Source organism: Aquarana catesbeiana, linkage group LG05 (assembly GCF_042186555.1).
Source record: "Aquarana catesbeiana isolate 2022-GZ linkage group LG05, ASM4218655v1, whole genome shotgun sequence".
Classification (NCBI taxonomy): domain Eukaryota; kingdom Metazoa; phylum Chordata; class Amphibia; order Anura; family Ranidae; genus Aquarana; species Aquarana catesbeiana.
In genome coordinates, this window is record NC_133328.1 from 439513507 (window position 1) to 439530868 (window position 17362).

The following is a 17362-nucleotide window of genomic DNA, read 5'->3' on the forward strand; positions in this document are numbered from 1 at the left end:
AAGACATTCAATCAACCAGTGATATAATTAAATCATATCATCACTCCTCCCCATTATTGTGCATAAAGTGATATGATCAAAAATTCACAAAAAATGGTGCACAAACCAATAAAGTGAATGACATAACTGTGCACACAAAATATGATGTATAAATTATATAATGTGTGAATCAATGCGAATCAATCCACAAAAATATAAAAAATATATAAAAAAATATGTGTCCACAAACAATCCAAGAATGAATAGTCCAAAAAAAAAAAAAAATTCCGTGACGTGATACAGTGCAGATCTTCCACTTAAATGAATCTTCCACCGCACCTCTGTGACTGTGAATCCACTCCCCTTAGGTAAATAAACTCACCGGCTCCTTTTGCCCACACTCTCGTGTCAGGGCCACCAAGCCTTTATCCCACACAGTAAGGGGAAATGAATGATCTCCAATGGTACACCTTTACATATCCAGAATGTGATGCCAAAGAGCTCTCTCCGCATGAAAAAAAGAAAATAGTCCAATGGTGCAATAACGTACTGATATTTATTTAAAAATAACAAACTCCTCCACCATTAAACTCACATCTTTAAAATTCACTGCAAGCTCAAAAATAGCACAGCACAGCAAACTGTCACAGCATCAACTCAAATCAGTAAACCAGTGTATGGTGGTCGCGGTGGACCCAGGTACTGCGCTCTCAAAATACCCGTCTCACCCGATCCCTGGTGTAGATAGGACCAACTTATGCACTTCTTCGTATGGCGCTCCCTGTCACAGCGTCCTACGTCACTAGCGTTCGATTGCCGTGTAGCCACGCCCCGACATGTTTCGTCATAAAAACTTAATCATGGGAGTCTTTATGACGAAACATGTCGGGGCGTGGCTACACGGCAATCGAACGCTAGTGACGTAGGACGCTGAGACAGGGAGCGCCATACGAGGAAGTGCAGAAGTTGGTCCTATCTACACCAGGGATCGGATGAGACGGGTATTTTGAGAGCGCAGTACCTGGGTCCACCGCGACCACCATACACTGGTTTACTGATTTGAGTTGATGCTGTGACAGTTTGCTGTGCTGTGCTATTTTTGAGCTTGCAGTGAATTTTAAAGATGTGAGTTTAATGGTGGAGGAGTTTGTTATTTTTAAATAAATATCAGTACGTTATTGCACCATTGGATTATTTTCTTTTTTTCATGCGGAGAGAGCTCTTTGGCATCACATTCTGGATATGTAAAGGTGTACCATTGGAGATCATTCATTTCCCCTTACTGTGTGGGATAAAGGCTTGGTGGCCCTGACATGAGAGTGTGGGCAAAAGGAGCCGGTGAGTTTATTTACCTAAGGGGAGTGGATTCACAGTCACAGAGGTGCGGTGGAAGATTCATTTAAGTGGAAGATCTGCACTGTATCACGTCACGGAATTTTTTTTTTTTTTGGACTATTCATTCTTGGATTGTTTGCGGACACATATTTTTTTATATATTTTTTATATTTTTGTGGATTGATTCACATTGATTCACACATTATATAATTTATACATCATATTTTGTGTGCACAGTTATGTCATTCACTTTATTGGTTTGTGCACCATTTTTTGTGAATTTTTGATCATATCACTTTATGCACAATAATGGGGAGGAGTGATGATATGATTTAATTATATCATTGGTTGATTGAATGTCTTATCACTCTTCACTTCATGGCACTTTATGATTAGGGATTGTTTTAGCGCTGCTATTTTGAGTTCACTTGGGGTGAGTTTATGGTGAATCAATTTTTATTTTAAGGAAATTATATAATTCAGCTGGATACTCTAAGTAGTTGCGATGATGTGAACAGTTTTACTAACTTTTGTTTAGTTTTATGCAGAAATAAAAGATACAAATATTATTATAAAAAAAGCAGTGTAGAGATTATATTCGAAATTCATATAAACATCAGTGACAAGTACATAGCATCATCATAATGCTTTAAGCTTTATGTTTAATGAGTACAACTCTGATTTTAGATTTTCAGTGAATTAGTTTGGAGGAGAACTGCAATAGTCCCTTATGAAAGTATACCATAGTTAGTTTTCTTGTATGTATCATAGTTAGTTTTTTATATTTTTATATAAAAAAAAAAAATTGCTGTGTTTAAAGAGATATTTTGAAGGTGGCTCAACTTGCAGAATTTCTGACTAATATTATATGTCAGGTGTAAACATGCCACTCGCTTCACATAATTCTGTCTTGCTCAACCTCCTTCCCATGTACCAGTGTAAGTGAGAGAGGCTGCAGTAGACTTGCATTTTCACATACTTAAAGTTCACCTTTGAGAACATGTTACGTGTTCTACCAATTTTTAGGATGGAACATGTAACATGTTGCAGCTCCTGCAGCTCTCCCCCTGGTCTCCCCTCTCTGTGACAGCGGACCTAGGATCTTCTACCTGCATACCTTGTCACAATTTGAAAAGAGTGTGGCCATGCGGGGCTCTGCCCACACAGCTGTGTCATTTATTCATAGAGTTCTGAGAATAAATAGACTACAAGTGGCTGATGTCTTGTAGTTCTCAATGAACTATGAGTACACTGGTGAGCATCCTCATAGGTTCAATTAATCTTTATGGACTGAAGTAACTGCCTTCCCGAGGTATGGGCAGACAGATACATTGACAGTCTGCAATACTTTACAGGCTCCTAAGAAAAACATGGTAAATGCACTTTTTTTTCACCTGCAAAAAAATTAGCATTCATTATATTTTTAAAAGGTTAACTTATCCTTTAGGCAGGAATTACACATTCAGTTTTTTTCTTTCAAACAGCGGGTTGAATGAAAAAAAATGGACAAATCCTTCCATCAACACAAATAATGCTGTTGCAGGGATCTCTCTAGCTGTTCTTTTATTGTTTTGTATTCTGTTGTATTCCCCCCATCAAAATACACAGGTCTGGTTTTCCAGCAGAACCATGCAACAGAAGCCGGTCGCTACACCGGCTTCTGTTAAACAGACAGTGATACATGAACAGGGGTGGACTGAGAACTCATGGGGCCCCCAGGCAATAGGAGATTATGGGGCCCCCGGGCAATAGGAGAAGATTATGGGGCCCCCAGGCAATAGGAGAGGATTATGGGGGCCCTGGGCAATAGGAGAAGATTATGGGGCCCCCAGGCAATAGGAGAAGATTATGGGGCCCCCGGGCAATAGGAGATTATGGGGCCCCCAGGCAATAGATTATGGGGCCACACAGTATACACACACAGACACACAATATACACACACAGTATACACACACAGAATACACATACACACACTGAAAAGGTACTGGAGAGGCGGGGCAGCTATAATCTTGGGATTTTTAAAAAACACAGATTTTTACATACTGTTCCTAGTTTTATTTAGGCTGGCCACCCTGATGGGGCCCCTTAGTGGCATGGGACCCTCGGGCAGTGCCGATTGCCTGAATAGTCAGTCCGCCCCTGTACATGAACTGAAATCCTGAACTGATCAATTTTCAGTCTATGTATACCCTGCTTTGACTATGGTAACTTTATAGAGGGGCAGCAGGATAAGGGTTGACAAAAGTGCACATTTGAAGCAGGCAAACTGGAAGGATTAGACATTTTACAGGGACATAACATTTTATTTGGCTTTTACATGGATCAAATTTTGGCTGGTTCAGCAGGGACCAGCTGAATTTTGATCTATGTACTGTATGGACTAGCTGGATGTACACAAGTTGATAAATCGATTGACTTGTGTACCACCGGTTGTCGTGTTTCTTCCTGAATGATCACTGCCATCAGCTATAGCCAGCAGAACTGATCATTGTATTTTGTCGATGGGGAGGCTCCCCACCGGTGGAGCACAAAAGCGCAGAGGGAATGATTTCCTCATCCACATCCAGTGTATGGGTGGGGAAATCAGCACATTTTTTTTTTTTTTCATTTAACCCTCTTGTTGATTTAAAAAATGCATAATTTTTGGCCTATCCTATCTCCAGCAAATACTGTGATAAGGTACATAACCTTTTAAAGTTGTTCTGAATAGAATCACAAATAAAGCTGCATACATCATCGAGCAGTAAATTTAAAAGTCAAATAAATATGTGCAGTTTTGTAACAAATAGAGAATTCTTATGTCATTGTTAGCGCTTGTTTTACAACACAGCTGTCATATTGTATACTGTATCTCAAAAGTGCTAAATAATTTGCAAAGCAAAAGGCATTATGGGTGCAGCAAATACATGTAAATTTAATTGACTAGATCCCTCGTTATCATTTTCAATTAAGCTAATGTGTATGACAAGATACTCTTCCCTTCTAGATATTACATTCCACCAGAGTGTAAAATGATTAACTGGAAGTCTTCTAGTAAAATAAAATAAATATTATCAAGACAAATTAGCAAAATGTTCAGAACCAAAGAAACATCCATACAGAAGAGAGGTTCTTAATGAAATTATAAATATTCACCAAATTGCATTTAACATGCAATTACTGCTTTGCGTATGCTTATTTAAATGTAATTATATATCATAAACCTTATGACAACCATTATTCCTCTTAAGCTTCTTCTCTATACAATTATACAGTGCTTTATAAATGAAAAATATGAGCTGAAGTTTGTTCAATTAATAACTATGTTTCAGTGTTTTTTTCCTAATAAATCACATCACTGATAGGCTTACTCCATAAACAGCACAAGCTAAAAATGCCATAACCCAAACCAGCCATTCATATCAGTGCAAGATCCTGTAGATTCTGATTTGCCCCTTGCCAATTGAACTATTTTATTGTGTAACACTGTTAGTCCCTAGTTTTAGCCCCATGCCGTATCCCGCAATACAACAGAATGCAGCTCTCTTGACTGGTGAGGCTGACTGTCACTGTATGGGATACCAGAAATTGTCAGTAAAGCTGAAAGTCAAGAACCATAGACTAAACCTGTAGAAAAGTCCAAAAACTAAAAAGTATGTTGCTATAGTTGAAACATTTCTCAAAGTGCGCAAGAGGATTTTGCAATAATTTAAAGGTATATGCAGGCACTTTGATGGTCTATAATTATTTAACACTTTTGTGAAATTGGGTAATTGATGCCCAGATATCTAGGCCAAATTAAAAAATGATGACATGCGTCAATTAACATAGTAACAGCTCTATGACTAATATGCATACCCAAAGAATTTTTTAAAGTGCATAAGAGGTTTTTGCACTAATCTGAAGGTATGTGCAGGCATTTTGTAGTACCTGATTTGAGGGACTATGGTTATTTATTCCTTTTATGGCCAGAGGTAATTGATGCCTAGATACAGTACCTAGGCCAAATGTAGACGTGACCACACATGTCAATTAACATAGTAATTTGCATACTCAATAATTGTTATATACTTTTAGGAACACACTATAGGCATTTTATCCATTTAGGCATTCTATCCAGTGCCATGTATTACTAAATAAAAATATTTTTACATTTTTCTTTATTTTTCAATTAAGTCAATTTTATCCACTTAGGGACAGAGCCCATTTTTGACACTTGTTGTTTAAAATCATTATTTTTTGCTAGAAAATTACTTAGAACCCCAAACATTATATTTTTTTTAGCATAGACTCTGGAGAATAAAATGGCGGTTGTTACAATATTTTATGCCACACAATATTTGCACAGCGGTCTGTCAAACCAAATTTTTGGGGAAAAAAATTAATTTTTTAATTTAAAAATAGGAAAACAGTAAAGTTAGCCCTTTTTTTGAATATTGTGAAAGAGGATGTTATGCTGAGTAAATAGATACCAATAGGTTGAAAATTGCACACACTTGTGGAATGGCGACAAACGACGGTACATAAAAATCTCCATAGGCAGCACTTTAAAATTTTTTAATGGTTATCAGGTTAGAGTTACAGAGGAGGACTATTTCTAGAATTATTGCACACACTCTGACTATCAAGACGATACCTCACATGTGTGATTTAAACACCGCTTACATTTAAGGGCCCAACTTACGTACCGTATATACTCGAGTATAAGCCGAGTTTTTCAGCACATTTTTTTGTGCTGAAAGTGCCCCCCTCGAGTCAAGCACTTTTCTGCACCAAAAAATGTCATTTTCCGAACCGAGTTTGGGGCCCCGTATCTTGGGGCCCCTTGGTGCTAGCAAACCCAGTGGAACTCGTACCACAACATATCCAAAGCTGAGGTTCCTAGCACCAAGTGGCCCCGAGATATGGGGCCCCAAAGTCAGTTCGGGAAATGTCATTCTGCTGCAGAAAAGTGCTTGACATTTTCTGTACCAAATTTTGGGGCCCTGTATCTCAGGGCCACGTGGTGCTAAGAACCCCGGTTTTGGATATATTGTGGCGCTAGTTCCACTGGGTATGAACACCGAATTTGGGATGCCTAGCACTAAGTGGCCCCTAGATACGGGGCCCCAAAGTCGGTCAACTGTGTCCATCTGCAGCAATGTCCCTTTGGGTCCAGAGACCCCAAATTTTGGCTGCAGCTAGGGGACATCTAGGAAACCTTAACTACCGAATGTGAAGTTTGAGGGACCTCTGGCTGCAAATGGGCACAGTGAGGCATGCAAATGGGCACAGTGAGGCTGCAAATGGGCATTGTTGACCCTCTTTTTCACTTACAGTAGCTGTGCATTTCTCACCCTAGGCTTATACTCGAGTCAATACATTTTCCCAGTCTTTTGTGGTAAAATTAGGTGCCTCGGCTTATATTTGGGTCGACTTATACTCGAGTATATACGGTTTGCGTTTTCTGCTTTAAACAATTTTTTCTTATTTATTTTATTTTATATATTTTTTTTAACACTGTCCCTTTAAAAAAAATCTGATCACTTCTATTACTGTCACAAAGATTGTAAACATCCCTTGTGACAATAATAGGCAGTGACAGGTACTCTTTATGGAGTTGCACTTCAACGTATTCAGATCGGCAAAATCGTTGATTCTGAACACTGTCATTTTTTTAAAATCAGTGCCATTGGCAGCCGAGTAAACTGGAAGTGAGGCTGTGATGTTGCTTCCAGAATTTTACTACAGAGACCCGATCAAAGTAAAATCTGGCTTCGTTCAGGTGACAGCCTAGCCAGCGGACGTGCCAGATAGCGGCTCGGGTCTCCCGGTGGGACGGGAGTCCTAAGAAGAGCGGAGGACAGTGGCGGGAGGGGGGAGGTCCCCTCCAGCTGCGTGGGATAACGGCCAAGCAGCTGCCAACCATTATCACCAGATAGCCAACCGCCCGCTCTGAAAAATGGTACCGGGGTATAGCCTACAGCTGCAGGCTATAACCCGATACATCCACTTCCTACTACCGACTTACCGGTATGGCGGTTTGCATGAAGTGGTTAATAGAGCAAATAACTCTATTAACTCTATAAGAAAGTTAAATTATTACTCAATGGTATCTCAGACTAAATTATTAATAGAGGACATTACAGCCTGTAAGTGTCTGTGATCCCATAAAGGCCCTAGGTTTTTTATTTTTGTGTCTGAATCTTCCAGCTTAGATGTGAATGCTAGATACAAACTGATATAGTTGGCACTTGATCAGCAATCATTCAAATTGATCATTGATCATCACAGGGGACCCCAGCTGACATAGAAGGCCAAAATTTAGAGCAAGTAACCTCCAAAATTGTTAGCTTTTTGCTTTTGAAGAGGAGGGTGTTTATTAGCATATCCTTGGCATGGGAATGTTAACAGATTGCAAGGGAGGCAATTAATTAGGCTAGGGCTGATAAAATGTATCAATAGCTTTACATGCAAACCAAATCATACATATACAGGCCTAGAATAAATAAAAATGTAGTTGGAAAACTAAATTTCCAGTATAATAGTTCACACTACAATATTTTCACATACGAATAATTGGATTTACCAAAAAAATGAAAAAATGTGGAGCACTTTTCCAGATTTATTCCTGTCATTCAACACTGCTCAGTCATGCAAGATGTTTAACAAAATTGAAAGAATTGCCTGAATACATAGACACATACAATAACAGTATTATAGTGATGGCAAATACCTTTCTTCTAAGCGAAAAATGGATGTGTGAAAAAGCATAAAAATGTCCATGGTTACATAAAAATGATCATTACTGTAAGCAATATGCTTAATTAGTTGATGTATTTTTATGCATGTTTATCATGTTTTTATATATTTATCAAGTATGAATATATTTTGAAGCACAGAGCACTTTAATTTACTTCACACTTATTTCCCTTCTTCCATTTGTGTGTGAGTATGCATGCCAAGAAGTGCTGGGACAGGAACACAATGTACAGCTATTAACTATTCTACTATACACTAAGTAAAACATTTATTTAGCTGACTCCCTCTATATTGTCTCTCCTGTTGTAGTTAACCCTAATGGTTTAAGCCTCTTGTGCAAGACCCATCTTACATACCTAACATGGACTAAAGTGTGTTAAAGTTCACTAACGTGTATTCAAATTTTGACTTGGTAATACCAAAATCCCAAACATGGGCAGTTTTTAGTAGCATGCCATTAGGAATCATGTGAAAGGGTAGTCAGATCTATCAGTACAAGATATACTACTAGTGGAAGCTAGAAAGTAATGGAGGGAGGAGAGAAAAAAACTATTTTAGCAATACAGTAAGCAGCCAAGGGTACAAAACAAAGCCATGTGTAGCCCTCAATAGTCAACTATTTCTTTAGATAAATCTCAATAGTCTAATCAACATGTTTGGATCACCTTAGACACAAAGAAAACTCATGAAAAACAGCCAGGGCATAAAGTATATTTGTAATGCCAACAGAGCCCCAAAACAAGAGTTAATTTTCAGGACTTCAGTATCAAAAGGCCAGAATGCAGTTTTTGGGTACCACATCTGGTTTAGCAACTGAAAGCAGACAAACTCTACATTTAAGATATTTCTGATCATAGCTTTTCCTTAAAGCTTTTCCTTATACCAGTAGGTTTTCCTTAAGCTTGAGATTAGAGCTGTCAGTAAAGCAAATTTTGCATTACACTCACCATAATGCACATATGAATTGAATACTTGTTTAAAACTATATGCAAATACTTGAAAATGTGCTGCTTGGAGCTTATCACTTTCTTTGAATGGCCTTATAGCATCTGCTGAAAGTGGCACATTGATTTCCTGTAGTGTGTGAGTCATGCTGAACTGTTCAGTTTTTGAAACAGCACTAGTAACTGAGACATTACATATTTTAAATCCCAACTAATGTTGTGTTGCTGTTTATCATAGCAATATTTAATTGTAAGATTTACAGTTTTATGAGATGGGGGTGTCACTTATTGCTGAGATAGACAGCCACACTATTTGCTTAAAGCTATCACCTTCTAACAGTACTGAAATGCCTGACCATATTGCAAGTATCCTATTGCACCACAGACACTTTCACAACAGGTATAGATAAAGTAGATGGCACTGGAGAGATTAGGCAGTATCTTGTAAACTACTAAATTCAATTATTCTTGGAAAAAATGTCCATAAGCATGAGTCCAAAGATTCTATATTAAGGAAGGCTATACAGCATCAGTGCCAGCACCACATAGAGCAAAGCAGTAACAAAAGGGATTACAAGGGGGAGCCAGATTAAGTGCAGCATAAAAACAAATGGATTTATTAAAAGCAAATTGGCAACTCACATCTATAAAAAGGCAGATAAGCGTATCTAATCATCTGAGGTCAGGTTGTTCACGGTGTCCCATAGTCATCTCCAAGGGGCTCCAAGAGGTACATGGCTCTTGCTGGTTGGCGTGTTCTATAGATGATGGAAGATCGCCGGCCAGAGACTTTGGTAACCAACGTGGAACAGGGAAGGAGCTGGACTGGATGTGACATCAGCAGGGGATTGGGAATGTCGCAGATCGATAGTGTGACATATTTCCAAGTATCCGCTTCTTTCTCAAACCCGATTGGGCACTCCACAAGGGAGTCTCATATAGGGCCAAAAGTGGGGGTGGGACCCAGTGACAAACAGCCAATGAGGGCTAGTGATATTTGCCTATCTTAAAGGGGACTACACATAATTAAACAAGCAACCAAAGTATAATACAAAATAAAAATAAATTATGTTGATTACACTAAAAGGTCTATTAAACCAGAAAACCTGTTAAACACTGCACATGTGATACATTGGCAAACATACAGGAATAAAAATTCTAAATAAAAATATAAACTGATAATGAGTAAATATACCAACAAATTTATCTGTACAGTGACACCAACATACCACTATTACAGATATTATGCACCAATCGCAGGAGAGAAAATTAATGCTGCTACTACCAATTAGTAGCAGCTGGCTTATATAAATGCATGCAAATTGGAAAGTTGGTACCTCGCACCAAAAAATAACAAAGTGAGTTAGAATAATTTATCAGCTAAGCAATACTTCTGTTACCCTGAAAAATCTATATTTAAGATTTTTCATATCTCATAAATATGATGTGGGTTAAATAAGAGTTCTTTTCGACCAAGAGTGAAAGCTTCAAATATAATAACATTTATTAGGAAGCAGTTGAAAGTCTAGCTAATACACAGTCATCTATCTATCGTCTTACACCAAGGAAGAAAATATTAGGTTGAAATAAACTATTTACATGAAGGAATACAGAGTATATTCCTTAAAACAGTAATCTAAGTTACAAGTAAAACAGACCTTTTCCATAATTACCCTTTAGTTCCATTCTGATCGCTGCTGTTCCCCAGAGAGTTACCTCCCCTTGGCTCTGAGTATATCAAACCAGGCTGATGTCTCATTGGTTGGCCTAGCTTTGATCATACTTGGATCATTGGAGGGCTTACTCGATAAGTAGGCCCCCTTTCATGCAAATCCTTGTGATTATGCTGGCCAGTTGATCTAAATACCTTCCGTAACTGTTCATCCACATATATAGTTTATTGCCTTTTTTGCCAATGCGGATTGCTTTATGTAGGCTGAACCATTAGAACTTTGCAGAAAAGGTTTGGATAACATAAGCAGTTCGCGGAAGAGGGCAATGTACTGCAAAACATAGTATACTGCTACATTTCTCTGAATACCACAAGTTCTCATCAGACCCTAAGGTATGGGTCACTGAATCTATACCAGACCAATATTCATAAACGCTTCCATCGGTTATGCAAGCAGGAAATATACTGTAACTTTACTCTTGACACCTTGGCTCCTAAAGGCCTCAATGAAGAGATCAAAATCCACACTGTAATCTAAGAATGCATATCTTCTCATCATTATTTTTATTTTATATCTAATTAATTTCCTTTGTACATTTTAGTTCCCTTTGTGGATATACTTACCTCTTGTTTACACGTTTTAAGTACTTTATTATTTCATTTGATTTTTGTTTATACGTTCCGCTACCCATTGGGTGGTAAGTAATGACACATCACGTACTTATTGTGAATAGGTTTTCATGTTGTTTAAAGATTATTTTGTTAATCTTTTATATATAAAATATTATAAATATATATTTATTATTTTTTATGCTCTCTCATTTCATCCTTGTCTTATTTTTATTTCTGTACCTGTACTTCTGAACCTATGTATATTATGCATTAGGCATGTAGGTTTGACTCTGTCTCTTGACCTTTGACTGTATATGGCTTCCCTAGTATGGTGCTCATGTATGATGGGCCCCCACTTTAATATTCTTTTTATGGTTCTTTGTATGCATTTATATAAGCCAGCTGCTACTAATTGGTAGTAGCAGCATTCATTTTCTCTCCTGCGATTGGGGCATAATACCTGTACTAGTGGTATGTTTATGTCACTGTACAGATACATTTGTTGGTATATTTACTCATTATCAGTTTACATTTTTATTTTGAATTTGTATTACTACATGTTGCCAATGTACCACATGTGCAGTGTTTAACAGGTTTTCTAGTGTACTAGATCCTTTAGTGCAATCAAAATAATGTCTTTTTATTTTGTATTATAATTTGGTTGCTTGTGTAATTATGTGCAGTCACCTTTAAGATAGGCCAATATTACTAGCCCACATTGGCTGTTTGTCTCTGGATCTTGTGCCCACCTCCTGCCCTATATGAGACTGCCTTGTGGATCGCCCAACTGGGTTTGAGAAACACATCATCCTATCAATCTGTGGCATTCCCAGTCCCCCCGCTGACATCACATCCGGTCCGGCTCCTTCTGCATTCTACCCTGGTTACTACAGTCTCTGGCAGGCAATCTTTCATCATCTACAGAGTGTGCCAGACAGAAAGAGCCCTGTACTTCTTGGAGCCCCTTGGAGATGAACTACCTGGCCTCAGATGATTAGATATGCCTATCTGCCGTCTATAGATGTGAGTTGCCAATTTGCTTTTAATAAATTAATTTATTTTTATACTGCAATTAGTCTGTGTGTTCCTTTTTTACTTTCACAACAGGGCAGCTATGATAATGCAGGAGGGCCACCTGTTTCAGCCATTTATAAATCAATTTTATCAGGTGTTCTGGATGGCTGACTCACCAACAATTAGCATAGCTATATAATAATGACAAATAATAGATGTCAGATTTTCTTTTTTTTAATCAAGGTAAAAGAAAATATATCCTTTAAATAAAGCATAACTATATACCTCCAAATGAAAATAAGGTCAAATAAAATGCAGCACAATCCCTTTATTAACCACTTGAGCTCCGGAAGGTTTTACCCGCTTCATGACCAGGCCATTTTTTGCAATTTGGCACTGTGATATTTTGACTGGCAATTGAGCAGTATTGCAACACTCTACCCACATTTTATATATATATATATATATATATATATATATATATATATATATATATATATATTTTTTTTCACACAAATAGAGCTTTCTTTTGGTGGTATTGGATCACAACTAGTTTTTTTTATGGTAAAAAGCCCCAATAACTGCAACAAACTATAGTATAAATATATTTGAAAATGTATTTATCCTGGTGTACTGATGGCCTATCTCATTTTTTAAGGCCCTAAAACACCAGGACAGTACAATTAACACCCAAATGACTTATTTTTGGGAAGTAGACAGTTTTAAGGTATTTAGCAATAGGCATGGCATGTTTTAACTTTTTTAGCCATCATTTTTTGGAAAATTAAGAAATTAAATACAATTTGTTTTTTTTATCATTTTTTTTACATACTGTCAATGCAGTACATTGACAGTATCCTGTACAGTATCCTGTAAAGTACATTGCAGTACATTGACAGTATCCTCATATGACTGGTGCAGGAGTGATCAAGGATACTGACTGAAGACACCCTCTGGTGGGAGGGGGGGGGGATCAGGGATTTTTTTTTTTTACAGTGATGACCACTGTATATGCAATAGCTTTAGCTGTCATGAATAGGTTTCTCATGTGATCTGTGATTGGCTAAGCTAACCACATGATACAGGTAGCCAGGTACCATGTGATTGCTGTGGGGCAACAATCACAACAATAAACAAGCTGTTCATGAATGGAAAGCCATTTTTGACAGGTTGTTTACATTGTTATCATGTGATTGCTATGACCAATCATAGTGATCACATGATACCCAGTTACTGGTCACACTTCTAAACTGCAGCAGGCATAATGACGTAATGCCTGCATGTGCCACCCCACTGCAGTAAATAACTGTGGCAGGGTGGAAAGTGGTAAAAAAAATATATAGTGTAACTGAATGTGAATTGTGCATAATAACCACTCTAGGTGCCACTGCATTGCAAAAATGCAAACAGAATAAAATCTAATTAATAAAAAGGGCAACTAATATTTGTGAATAGTGGTGGAACCCTCTGCTGTGCAGAATGTATCAAAACTAATCTTAGTTCAATATTACATCAAGAGAAATTATACTTCTTAAATCACCTATTATAACCATTCAATGCAATATTACAATATGAACAATATATAAATAATGGTGACACCACACAGTGATGCTGTATCTGATAGGTGACTGTATAAGCAAACAAGAAAAATATATAGTTCAGTCCACTCTTTCACCTCTACTTAATATTAAAAAAAGTCAGCCAAAATGTTTTTCCACAATGACGTGCTGTGCCTTTAAATATTTCACCATGTGCACCAACTGCTCACCTTTACTATATGATCTACACCAAGTATAGCTCAATATACGCTTTGAGTATTGCAAGAAATTTTACTTTAGATTGTATCACAATGAATATGCGACAGTATTCCAGGTTCTTCAGGATATATGCTCAAAAAGATAAATACAAGTACTTCAGCATGCACATAATTTAAAACCAAAAGGGATCAAGTAAAATTCTTGCTAGTATCCACTTACATATTATCATGCACTAGTTCCTGTGTACATCAGAACTACGCACATAAATAACCATGCTGTGCCTTTACACATACACCACATGCATCCCTTCACCAGCTGCACCAACTGCTCACTTTCTCACTAGGATCTACACCAAGTATAGGTCAATAAGCACTTTCTGCAGATAATTTTCCTATAAACCTACCTATCTATATGACATAGAGAATATAATCCAACATTCAGCGAATGGCTGTCACAATATATAGCCAAATTTCAATAGCAATAATTAAATAAAAGCACACTACCTAAAGAAAAACACTTAAAGTGTATGTCCAGTCAAAACTTAAAAAAAAAAATTGAAAATGGATAGAGTGGAGCAAGCAGAGAACATTGTGAGCAAGCGGTACATACAGCCGATAACACAAAAGGAGTGGGACATGTGTCTCTCATTGGACTTTTATGAAAAGTAAAAAAATCCTATTTTCTTTATTATCCATTGAGGGACACAGGATTGTAGCAATTCATGAACATGTGGGATGTCCAAAAGCAATAAGTGCAAGAAAGACATCAAAGGGGTGATTGTTCCCAGGATGTGAAAAGAGATAGTCCCCTCTGTAAGCAGAAAGCATCAACATACAGTAGGAGATCAAAGGGAAAACAACAGATTGATGCATAGCCCATTTTTGGGTTTTCTAATCAAGAAGAAGAATTGCAAGATAAAAAAAGGAACTATGGGATATGAGTTCCCATATTATACCAGAGATTCTTTCAGGAGAGAAATGGGGAAGGCTCTGATATACCTAAGGGACATAGTCTATAAGGGCTCTTTCACACGGGGCAGATCAGTGATGATCCACCCCGTGAACACCCGCTTGCTCAGCGGGGATCACTCCGCCGATCCCCGCTGAGCAGGAAGATGACAGGTCCATCGCTGCACACTGTGCAGTGACGGACCTGTCAGAGCGCCACTCTCCCCTATGGGGGATCGAGTGATGACGGACCGTAGTGTCCGTCGTCACCCGATCCGATCCGAAAACGGATGGAAAAGTAGGGTTTTCCTCCGTTACACTTTTCGGATCGGAGCGGGTCGGATGTCAGCGGACATGTCACTGCTGACATCCGACGCTCCATAAGAATACATGTATGTCCGTTTTTCATCCGAAAACGGAAGGATGAAAAATGGACATACGGATCCATCGTGTGAAAGAGGCCTAATGGATTTATTTACTAAAACTAGAGAGTGCAAAATTTGGTGCAGCTGTGCATTGTAGCCAATCAGCTTCTAACTTCAGCTTGTTCAATTAAAGGGGTTGTAAACCCTCGTGTTTTTTCACCTTAATGCATCCTATGCATTAAGGTGAAAAAACACCTGGCAGTGACCGGCCCCCTAGCCCCCGTTTTACTTACCTGAGCCTCATATTTCTGTCGGTGGAGACACACTCTCCCTCTCTCCATGGGGTCCTGGCTCTTGATTGGGTAGCTTGATAGCAGCACAGCCATTGGCTCCTGCTGCTGTCAATCAAATCCCATGACGCAGGTGCCGTGGGCAGGGCCGAGTCTGGCATTCGTGTCTATGGATGCAAATGCTGGACTCGGGAACGCACCCGCAAGGTAACCCCCCGAGAGAGCTCTTCTCTTAGGGGGTTATATGATGTAGGGAGGAGCCATGAGAGCTGCCAGGAGACCCCAGAAGACGAGGTTCGGGGCCACTCTGTGCAAAACGAGCTGCACAGTGGAGGTAAGTATTCTATGTTTGTTATTTAAAAAAATAAAAAGCAAGCCTTTACAATCACTTTAGGCTTTGACCAAAAACCTGGAAACTGATTGGTTTCTCTGCAGAGCTACACCAGTTTTTGTAAATCAACCCCTGAGAGTCTTACTTGAAGGAAGTGGAGAGTGTAGGTAGGACACTGACAAATTTCAGTAAAAATTTCCAAGTCTTTCCAATAAAGACAGAATGAAAAAAGAGGTACAAGGGAAGATATAATAATCCGTGCTACTAGAGTAGGACTTGAAGATGGTCAAGCATTGCATAGAGTTCAAACCAACTAATGTAAAAGAAATCCACCATAGAAAGAAGTGTAGAAGTAGGGTGGGATAACATACTCAATGATGGATTTCTATCAGGGTAGGAATCTGAGATGTCAAGATAGAAAAAAGAAAGTAAAATGAAGAGGCATGATCTAAATTTCAGAATGGAGCTACATAGGAAAACCTGAGCATCAAAACCGCAAGGATGAGAAACCAATAAATGATTCAGCATGACAACAGACAGCCTCGCAAATAAAAAAAAATGTGGGTCTTCCTTATGCAGAAGAATAAGCAGATTAGACCAAGCATTTGTGGGCTCAAGCTCTGCCCATTGAATGGGAGAAATACTGTTAACATCTTATGTTATCCCTGTAGAATCATAGGAAGAATGGTGCTGTTCCTCTTCATCTACAGACCTTCTGCACTGAGGTAGTTGTAAACTGCAACCAGAGGTATCAAAGACAGAATTGAGAGGGGTGTCTACCCACAAAAGGTGAGAAAATTACATATTTCTTCAGGGTATACTCAGTGTGCCAGGTACAAATTGAAAGCACCCTATGCATGTGGACAGACATTCCACCCAAAACATAAGCTTAGATGCATGCAAGAAACCATTACAGCTGGTTAGACCTTGAGATGGAAAGCTCTCTTTAATTAACTCTGACATGTATGCACAGATCTGAGCCACCACCAATATGGGTCAGACAGTTATACCAGGTAACTCAAACTGATTCCAAAAAACAGATTTTTTTTGGAATCCAGAATGTGCTCACATTCCAGACTGGCTCCACTATCTTCAGTCCAGTGTGGTCTGGGTATGGTCTCCAAAGATGTTGCTGAAGATATATTGATCCGAATAGCTGCTGTGAAGAGCAGTGAGAAAGAAAGAGGCTTCCATCATTACAAATGTAGATTGTGGTGGCACCATCCCTTGCATTAGAGACCAGAAAAGAGAGAATGCCCCCCTTTATTGGGACTTTAATAGACCGCCAACTCTTATGATAAAAGAATATACTTTTTTATGGTATACTATAAAAAGACATGAAAACGTCTATAACATACAAAAATACAAAAATTGCATTCCATACAGAATCAGAAC

General features: G+C 38.4%; 1 protein-coding gene across 1 annotated transcript in view; it reads right to left on the reverse strand.

Moving 5' to 3' along the window:
• Positions 1-17362, reverse strand: part of DOK6 (docking protein 6) — a 962439-nt gene that overhangs the window by 846689 nt on the left and 98388 nt on the right. The gene's annotated exons all lie outside the window — the stretch shown is intronic.